This window comes from Pieris napi, chromosome 3 (genome assembly GCF_905475465.1).
Source record: "Pieris napi chromosome 3, ilPieNapi1.2, whole genome shotgun sequence".
Lineage (NCBI taxonomy): Eukaryota > Metazoa > Arthropoda > Insecta > Lepidoptera > Pieridae > Pieris > Pieris napi.
In genome coordinates this window covers 10,881,430-10,892,483 of record NC_062236.1, presented here as the reverse complement: position 1 = coordinate 10,892,483, position 11,054 = coordinate 10,881,430, and the positions used below count along the sequence as shown (strand labels likewise).

Here is an 11,054-nt window from a genome sequence, read left to right as displayed (position 1 = left end):
TATAAAATTAACTTCAAGACAGTATGAAGATTAGTCAGACGAAGACATACGGTTGAGTCAACTAATCTGTGATCGTTTTGTGTCACGTGACTGACGTATAAAAATAAATATGTTTATTTATAGATTGTTTTATATTGTATTAATAATTATTTACAAGATGTTTAAAGCCATATTTAATATACTTTCAAGACACTTTATTTTTTGTACCATCAAACAGCCTATTTTAATAACGTTGGAGCAAATCTGAATATGAAATAGGTAACGAGTACATACGACTAGACAAGGCATTTAGCGAAAAAGTTGTGAAGTGCATATAGAAAAGTGCAATAATTGTTTATTTTACATTCAAAATGTATACTCGCCTTTGAAATTGAAATCGTAATTGTTTTTAACACATTATAATATGGTTTGTTAAATGTATTTGTTTAAACGAGGTGTGAATTTTCTCTCCCACATTCGACGATTTTCTCAGTATTGTCGCGAGTTATGGCAACACTCATTGTGTATGAATGTTTTACAAAACTCAGAATATTTAAAATTCGAATAAAAATTTGAAAATGTGCCAATTGTAATGATATATTATTCTAGTAAAATACGCAATTTCTTTAAAAGTCCATAGAGATACGAAAGTTAGAACAAATTTCTAACTCCCTGTTTCTTGATATAGAGTTCCTGTCGTACAAATTAAATAGTAAAAATGCATAGTTTGCAAGTCGCTGCTTGAACGTTTTATATATTTTCAAAGAGCTTAATAGTTTTCGTACTTCTTAAATATTTTAGAGTTCACGGTGTCAATACAACACAATATTTTAAAATTATTACTGTTTTAAAGCTGATAAAAATATTGAGTTATTTAAAATTGTTTGAGCTTAAATTGGCACCTTAAAAAAAATATAGACTACTTTTAAGCATACGTCATCAAGATACAAATTTAGCATCGAGATAAAGATCTTTGACAGTTATTAAGTTTGCTTTACGTTATATACGAGCCTAGTTAATTAGGTGTCAATACCATAGGTTTCCACAACTGAGGGTTTTAAGGCAGTTCTTGCCGCGACCCTCACTATGTGGAACGAGCTATCCACTGAAGTATTTCCGAACCAATTAAAAAAAAAAACAAATCCTTTGAAAGAGCCAATACTTAAAAGACCTGCGACGCACTCGCAAGTCCTCTGGCATTGAGAGTGGGCGGTATCACCTAAGATCAGATGAGCCTACTTGCCCCCTGTTACATAAAAAAAATGGGTTCTCATGTAACAGATCATACTAAAAGATCGCTAAAGGAAGACTGGAAAAGAGAGAGCCAATTATAGGCAACATCTGTTTCACTTCAACTACTTCTACATAATTCGAATAAAAGAAAATTATTTAACAACTTTATTGGTTCTATTCAGTTTTAGATATTACAAATCGATTAGTTTGAAGTGTGAAGGGTGAGGGCTCCCAAACTCGTCAGGGCGTTTACACCCACTCTTGTCAATCACCAGCTCTTTAAATATTAATGACCTGATAGGTCAATACGCTTTTAACGCATTTAACATATTTTGGAAATGATTTTGAATACAAGGCACTTAAGGGTTCAAGAGATTTTACCTGTAAATTGTATTCATATGTATTTAAGCATTGTTATTTTGAGTAACAATATTTATATAATAAATACGTAAGCCAAAATAAATAAAACCTTTTTAGGTCTGGGCCTCAGATTCATGTATTTGTTTCATGATCATTTGTCAATCTAAAAGGCTAGTATGTGATCAGCCTCCTGTGCCTGACACATGTCGACTTTTTGGGTCTAAGGCAAAGACAGTCCATTGGTGCACAGCCGGGTATCAAACCTACGATCCCAGGGACGCTGAAGCCACTAGGCCAACACTGCTGCTGCAACAGATGCTACGTAAGCTACACATGTAAAATCGTCAGTTAAAAAGGTAATTTAAACTTACTATTGTTGCAATATATATCGCTTAGGTATATTGTTAATAATTTATTAAAGGCGTCTAAAAGCTAATTGTTTTGCCGTTGCTTTATAATAATCGGAGATGAAGGAGATTAGCGGTCTCGAGGTATCGTGAAGTTGGTGCGGAGTGCAGGGTCGACGGACGACCGGCCGCGGTCACCGGGTGCGTCGCCCGAGAAAATGGGAAAACAATTGTTGCGAACAATGCCAGCCCGTTTCCGCGTTAGATTAGCGAGTTTTCCCTTTGACATTTAATGGGAAAAATTGCAAGGTATGTAGAGAAAAACTATGATAATCGACTGTTGAATGAATTGGCTCTTTTAGCGGTATTGACCAAAACGCGTCTAATTGAAATCGATAATGTGGCGAAAAGTTTATTTAAATTGTAAAGATATTTATTTCGTACAGCTAACATAAATGATATACAACAAAATGCAATTATACTAAACATATAGTCAAAGATAGAATACATTATATATACAAAAAGGATCAAATATTTACGAAAGGAAAACCTTATAAAAATTATTAATTGCCTTATACCCAATTCGGCTGTGATATGTGATGGTGTAAAGCGAGTGTATATAAATGGGTGTTCTCATGATGCAGGTGATTTAACGCTATGGATATTCTTAATACTCCCTAATCGATGTTTCATTCATGTTTTGTATGTGCGACACTATTTTTATGTAGATATATTTTTTAATTTAGTGAAGTCTTGAAGTCTAATACAAAACAAATCTAGTCTAAGACTAAATTCTTTCCATCTTGAAAATACTCGAGGATAGATTTTGAGATACAAGTCTGTCACTAACAAAATGTATTTTCCTGTGAAGACAGTCCCGACGACAATAATAAATATTATGAAATATTTCTAAAAACCTGATTTTACCTACGTTATACCGAATACAAAATAAAACTATGGCATCACCCGACCGGCGTACTGAACTGCTAGTAAATTTAGAAGTATTAATTTTTTTACTGACGCGTCTATAAATAAAGGATATTTTGATAACGGCCATTAAATAATTTCCCAACGACAATGTTGTGTTTTGTACCGCGACCCGCAAACATCGGCGGTATTAATTACTTGCACACAAAAACGTTGGGATCGGTATTGCAATTGGAAGTTCCAGAGTACCAGCGCACTTACCAAGAACAATTCGCAATAATTAGCCCTATTATATAATATTTAAATATTAATAGCAATGAACTTTATATGAGGTCGAATTAAATATTATGAAATTATAATGTCCTTCTCTTGTTTATTCAAATAGAGCACAAAGTTCAAGATCGCTTCCGCGTAGCAAGGTAACAATTGATGTTATTTCTACTCACATATGAGAACTGTACCAAGATCACTAAATATTTAATATATAAAAACAGTCCTGTCCTAACAGGTGACCCTAAATTGACAAAAGTGCAACAAGTGACTAAAATTTACAGACGAATCAAAAAACAGACATAAGAAATTTATTAGGAAATACAAAATTGCAAATAATAGAATATTTGTCAGTTCACTCAACGGTCAATGAAAAAGGTCCATTAACCTATGTAATTCGTTAACTAAATTTATACACTGAATTATATGTACCCTTTTCAGAGAGTTAGTCCTAGTATACAGGGCGTTGAAAACTTTTTTGTTGTCCATTCTTTTGACTGGCATCAAAAAATATGGGGTGTTTTTATTTCACATTTAAGTCGGTTCGATTCACAGACGAGACAAGTAATTTTTAGAAAATCATTGAATGCAGTAATACTTAGTTTTCAAAATAAAATCTTCTTTCAGAAAAATATCCTATCTCTGATATTTATTTTTCCATTGATGTCCCATAGTTTTGGGACGCCTGTATAAGCAGACTCCCAGAAAATTCTTTAAAAAATCCAAATTTGTAAATTTACAAAATGTAAATTTAAGTGTTAAATAGGTAGAATGGTCTAGGTAATCTTCTATATATAATGTATGAATTGCTGTTCGTTTGTCTCACTAAACTTCGAGAATGGCTGGATCGATTTAGCTAATTTTGCTCTTGAAATATTCGTGGAAGTTCAGGAATGGTGGGAAACATAAATAATAAGTAAAGAAAAATACTAAAAACGACAATTGAATTTTCCTTTTCTTAACTGGAAAATATTTGATGACTTTTTAGAAACATCTATAGAAATTCAGAAATTTGTGTTTCATAGCTATACTATGAGGTCCGATCTCTTTGGTCTGTTTAAAACAAATATATTGAGTTTTGACAGAAATATATGTATTAAGTATACTCGTAGGTGTTACGAAGTTTACCGGGTCATTTAATATATAAATATTATGAACATAGTATATCAATTTGTACGATGACAGGTACACATCGACAGACCTGAGACGTTCAAAAAGATTCCAAATAAAATTTCTTTATAACCTTGACCCATTACCATTATTTATTTTATATATTTTTCGTTTCGAAGGCCCACATTCTGCGTCGTACCTGAATGATTTATTATAACTACACTGATTTGATAAATTGATAATTTTATCTTTACGTTAGTTTCGTTGTGAGGAGGAGACGAATTTTTAAGTCTCAGAGCAAAGAATTGAGTGAATTTACGAAAATCCCACATTTATAATTACCCACTGAAGCTTAATGAATCGATATTGCAACTTTCTCTAGTTCCGTTGTGAGTCAGCCGGGGGTGGTATCTGCTGGTATTAATAGGAGACGTTACGCAATGCCGGCCGATGCACCGCTCAGGCGCGGTTACACTGACAAACTTAAACTCTCGTTAAATCTTGCAATTTTTCAAACGTCCTTTTATAGAATTTTGTAGTCATAAATCAATTCTCAACCCGCAGTTTAAAAGGCCAGCAAAACATATAATATTGGATTAAAAATATCGTCTCGAAATATCAATTAGTATATTTATAGTTAAACGGTTTAAACAGTTTACCCTTTTTTTGAAGTTTAATATTACAATTTACTTGATATGCAAGGAGATAAAAGTAATATAAAAGCTGGGTATTAATTATACTTATTCACAAGGCGTCGAGACATAAAGCCAGTCCGTGTAAGGCAAACCAGTCAGACACTTCCGTAATGTACATAATAAATGTACAATAATGTAATTTAAATTATGTGTAAAGCCTCCAATGTCGTCCACAATTCTTTTACGGCGTAACCTTGATTGTTTGAACTCTAAACATAACCTCCAAATGATATTGTTAATGCGTATTAATGATTTTCAAATAATTGCTTAGCAACATTCGTAAAAAAACTTTGTTTAACAAGTCAAAAACAGGTTTAGTAGTTAAAAAAATATAAAAATAGTTTGCTATTGTAAATATTGAGAATATATCTCAAAGCAAAGTGCAACATCTAACAGTGCATTCATTTTACAAAGAAAATATTCGTGCGGCTTTTTTCTTTTTGCGCTTTGTAAAAAAACTGAGACGAATTGACACAAATCGATAAGCTAACCTTCTGATATAATTCGACGCTGAGCAACGGTTAAGAATAACCGCTAAACGCTGTTTAGCGTGGTCACTGCCCGCGGCGCTTTACTCTTTTTGTATTCGTTATTGCATCTAACTTGGGACTGGCTTGACCCATTTACTGCAAATAGACGCAGCTCCGTCGCGCAGACACGTGTACGACTTTAAATTCCTACAACAGACAGAGTATCGGAGGTAAATCCGTAGCCTTTATGGGTAAAAGTACTTATGAGATTATATTTAGGACTACACTGAACACAGTAATGAAGATTAACAAAAAAATTTATAGGTAGACGTGCTTTGGTTTACAAGCAACAAATCCGCGTAGTTAGTAGGTCAAAACGCATCCCATATCTTTTCTAAAGACCACCTTGGTGAACTCCAACATTTATAAATACTATTGTGATTATTTGTATTCCCTTAGTGAGGAACTAAAATATCTACGACAAAAAGAATTGTAGTCTGATCGCATAGAGTATTGAGAGATGTATTAGTGCAAAAGTATCTCTATGGTTAGTGAGTCTGTTAGAGTGGGAACTGCCTTGTTTTACCATGACTGTCAATGTCGAAAAATAACAGTAGGTACCAGAATTTCATCGTCAGTCTATTCGTTTGAATCTCGTAGTGATTTTGTTTTGTACAGCACTGATGTCTCAGTACTATTAATTGTTATATACATAGAAACGACACAAAAATATGCCTGCTCGTCTTCGACGAATTTATTGTGTGTGTGTGCTATGATTATTACTTCCATACTTTAGAAAGGTTATTCTAAACAATTAATTATGAAGAGGTACTTTAAATACCTTTCATATATCTTAAGCCTCTACTTATATTGATTGTTATAGATTCAAGTGTGTTTGTCAAAATGTCACGTAGGCAGCCAGTAACTGAGTAATATTCGTTTCAGTATTTACAATAAGTTATGGTTTTTAAAACCACTTAGTATTTCGGACCAATTTTCTATTCAGGCTGTTAAGATTAGAGAAAATTAATATAAGTGACAAATTGACTGAAACAACGCAATATGTACGCCCCAAGCCGTACGTGTTGACTGTTGTGGGACTTAATTCATGTACTACTGAGACTCATTTAATTAAGACGTAATTTTGTTAACGCGTAGGCAACAAAATCCATTTAGAAGTAAAAACGAAGCCCTTCAATTTAATGGCCTGAGTGTTCGTTATAATTAATACTTAGCAACAGGAGTTATAAGATTTATAATAATACATTTAAAAGGAGTCAAATTTTATCAGAAATAAATGAATAACGTCCAATTCAAAGTCTAATTTTGACATAATTTATTCAAACTGTCGTAACAAGCATAATATCAATCTATATTATCATTTGCATTGTTTAGAATTTAAATCGAGTCTCATTTGCAGTCCCGTTTGTGTAATTTCCTCTCTCTTTATAGTTCATGGTAAAAACATTTGCTGTTTATTATCTTTTTTATAATTGTTTAACGGTATTCTGGTAACGAGTTTTGAATTATTGTATGTGTTAAATTACTATAAATTAAATAGCATACATATATTGATAAATAGAAACCAAATGACCTGGTTATAACTTGATGAAATCTTAATAAACTATTAAATTAAAACGGCTACTAAAATGTCAAAACTATAAAAATGGTCGTTGACAGATGACAGATTATCACACCTGTGACATTTAGCTGCTTTTGGCGGTAAATAGAGCACGACTTTGTCTACGACATTGAATATTTAATGTGATATTTGGCGATTTCAAAAAGACACTAACTTTAGAATTGTTATCAGTAAAGTGATCGTTACATTTCAAACGAAAAACAAAAGTAAAATTTCACTCGAGACAAATTGTGCATCGTGCAGTAGTCTCAATCTTTTTAATTCATTTAAAAATGGAAAGTATTAAAGCTAACAATAGCTTTAGCTAGAAAACCCTAAATGCGTGCGCGCGCGCACTTTCGCGCACGTTTCCTGATCGATAGAGACACGACATCGTCATTATATTTTTTTCGCAAATCACTTTCCGCGTTCTGCATAAAGTCATTATTTTGCACTTATGTTAATTAGTTTTAGACCTGTATTGAAATATTGTAATTATATAAATCTTTTCACTTGTATAAAGCTATCTCTGTATAAATGCATTTTAAATTCTGTTCATGTTTCGCAAAAAATTACAATCATTCGTATTATAGCAGTTTTTTTTTCAATATACGCAATAACTTATTAATTATAATCACTATAAAGATGTGATGCCTGGCTTTTTTATTTCTAAAATTATTTTAAACTATATTGTTGCGTATATTTCGTACGTCGTGAAATGTACATACAATACATCGATAAATTTCCCAACCGTGTTAATGATCTCTGAGACAGGTAGCAACACTACCGCAGCGCCCAAGTTGCATGCGGCCGCGCAGTGAAAGTGCTTTCGCGCGCTTGCCCCGGTCACTCACCCCGAGCGAGACGCCGCCGTACGTAAGAAAGGGATGAATGCATTTCTCTCAGGAGTCGTGAAAAGCAGAAAGTGCACAAGGAAATCGGCAGTAAACTGAGATTTTTATGGCGCAATAAAATATTTATTGTTTAACTTTAACTATTGTTGAAGCTTTTCCAATTTTCCTATTGGTCGACTGATATAACCTAGGCGGAGGCGTTTTCCTTTGACTGACGAGGAAGCTGTATGTAAAAGCTAGATCCTTATAATCAAACTTGATCAGAATTATTATTATTAGTTATACTCAGCATAAGTTATATTATGTTATATAGCCCGCTGCATAAAGCTTTTGAAGCTAAAATACTTTTTAAAAGAGAAAATGTTATGGTAGCTAGAAAGTTACACTATTCCAGCTTATGTGATCTGTATAAAAATACCAGTTTACATTAAAATACTTATACTGTTTAATATTTACACAAGAAAACAAATAGTATGTTTAAATATCCGATATGAGTGAATTCTTAAATATTTCTTACTCTAATCGTTAGCAAAGTTGTTAAAGGAAAGCTCAATGCAGTAATTTCCCGGGATCCCAGAACCTCGTTGCCTAGCAACGGCGTTTGCCTCACTCCACCTCCCATCATCACTATCAACCTACACCCCCTCACGGAAAGAAATAAGATAAATTTTATTCCGGAAAATTGTATTTTGATATATCGCGTGGGAAAAATAAGGGTACGCATTATTTTGGATAACAAACGAAATTTTGTTTTAATTTGTTTACTTTGTCTAGTGGCATTATGTTGTCGGAGTAGAAACTTGTATAAATAGGGGATATAGTCAAAATTACTCCTAAAAAAAGGAAAAAAATGTATATTTAAATATAATATTCCAGCAATTATCAAGAATTTATAAAGTTATTTAATCAATTAACATCTAAGAATTGGTAGACTAATAATATTAATAATTAATTATTTTTCTAGGCTTTCAAATAATAAATAAATCAGTGGCGCTACAACCTTTTTTTGGTCTTGGCCACAAATTTCTGACTTGTTTCATGATCCTTAATCAATCTAATAGGCAAGTAAGTGATCAGCTTGCTGTGCCTGACACACGCGGTCAACTTTTTTGGTTCTAAGGCCGGTTTCCTCACGATGTTTTCCTTCACTGTTCGAGCGAATGTTAAATGCGCACTTAGAGATAAAGTCCATTGGTGCACAGCCGGGGATGGAACCTACGACCTCAAAGATGAGAGTTGCACGCTGCAGCCACTAGGCCAAAAAAAGCTTTCAAATTTCAGAACTTATTACTTCGTAATGTATTTTGTATGAATAGTATCTTGAAAGCTTTTTCTTTATTTTTCGAAATTTTCTAATATCTATCAATTCTATTCACGTAGGTGTTTCAAGGATTCAACCCCTCACACCCACGGGAAACACGTGTATCAATGAAACATCTGTATTTCTAGGAATTGTATTTAACACGTTTATATCAAATTTGTATGCCAACGACCCAATAGAGTATTCCTTTCTAAGTATATTTTAACTTAAATTTATTACGCCAAATCACTATTAATTTTGTATTAATGCATGATTTGTTACAGATAATCTTGCGTCATATTAAGTTTTTCCTTATACTTGTAATGTTATATTTAATTGCAATGATAAACTTTTTGCTTAATTATATAAAATAACCTTTAAAATCCAGTTACTAAGGTTGGAAAACATGAAAGGTTAACTAATACATATATTCATGTGTTATGTAGGAAATCTAAAGTGAAGGTATTACTCGAGTGTATTATTCAACTAGTCGTAATACATCACATATTCATGACTGCACACTTTCAATGACACTGTAGCATGAACAGAAAGTAATACTAAGATAGCATGACATCTATTTCGTTTAAATGCAATTAAATAATAATTAAAATTCAGTTTTCTTGGCGATGAAGTTTAAATCTTATACTAATATTAGACGAAGGGTAGGAGGCCTTTGCCATAGCGATAAGCTATTAGATACTTAAATATAATTAGTTATACTTAATTATAGACAGTGTAAAGAGGCTTGAATTAATAGATAATTAAAAACATTTTAATGTAAAATTATTATGTTCCATACAGACTTTAATTTTTAATTAAAAAACCTATATTGCTAAAGCAGCTTAATAGAAAACCTAATTAGATGTTTTCATACGCTATAAAACATAAAAACACAACCACGTGACTTATTAGTTAGGGCGGGGAAGGGAGATGCGTACTACAGATCGATAGGGCGGCGCCCTACTACGTACTAGCCCGTACCTTCCACTGATGTGAACCATTAATGGAATGTTATGTAACTTTATGTTTACATTGCAGGTTTATAAAATGCTTACTAAACTATATAAACAAGTTTTAAAAGTTGTCTCTGCCTCAAAAATATGTTACGTTACAAATAATATTACAATTGATTTAGTCAAAGTATAATTACTAAGAGAGCAGTGTTGGCTCTCATCCCTCAGGTCGTAGGTTCGATCCCCGGCTGTGTACCAATGGACTTTCTGTCTATGTGCGCATTTAATACTCGCTCGTACGTTGAAGAAAAACAACGTGCGGAATCCGGCTAGCCTTAGACCCAAAAAGTCGAAGGCGTGTTTAAGGGACAGAAGGCTGATCGCTACTGATTGCCTATTAGAATTGACAAATGATCATGAAACAGATACATGAAATCTGCAGCCCAGACTTTAAAAGGTTGTAGCGCCACTGGTTTATTTATGTTTAAGATATTTTTATTTAATATATTTCAATGAATTTAATATAGATAACCGGAAACTTGTAACAAAACTAAGAAAATTATTAGTGAGAGCAACACAGGCAAGAAATTTGTATTATATTACTTCCATATATTATGTAATCGACATAACAATACCCCAAGTAATCCGTTGTTCGTATTGTAGCCCGAGGCACCGTTCACCTCTGACGTAGCGCTACGCCGTAGCACAAATACGTCATAATTCAGACCATTTCGTAGTTGGGAATTACCCAAACTACTACGAAATGGAATTTCTAATTATGAGCTTGTTGTATGAAATAGATGATATAAAATCGAATTATAAAGTCGAAACTTTTATTTCAGTATCCGTAATTATTTAAACAAAGATCTTGAAACTGTCAAGTATAAGCAAAACCTTATCAACAATTTGTTCTTTATCAGAAAATCGATCATTCC

The 11,054-nt window shown here is 32.9% G+C and overlaps 1 protein-coding gene across 5 annotated transcripts in view; it reads right to left on the bottom strand.

The window, feature by feature from the left end:
• LOC125048496 (ecdysone-induced protein 74EF) overlaps nucleotides 1-11,054 on the bottom strand; it is a 144,827-nt gene that overhangs the window by 120,536 nt on the left and 13,237 nt on the right. The window lies entirely within an intron of this gene.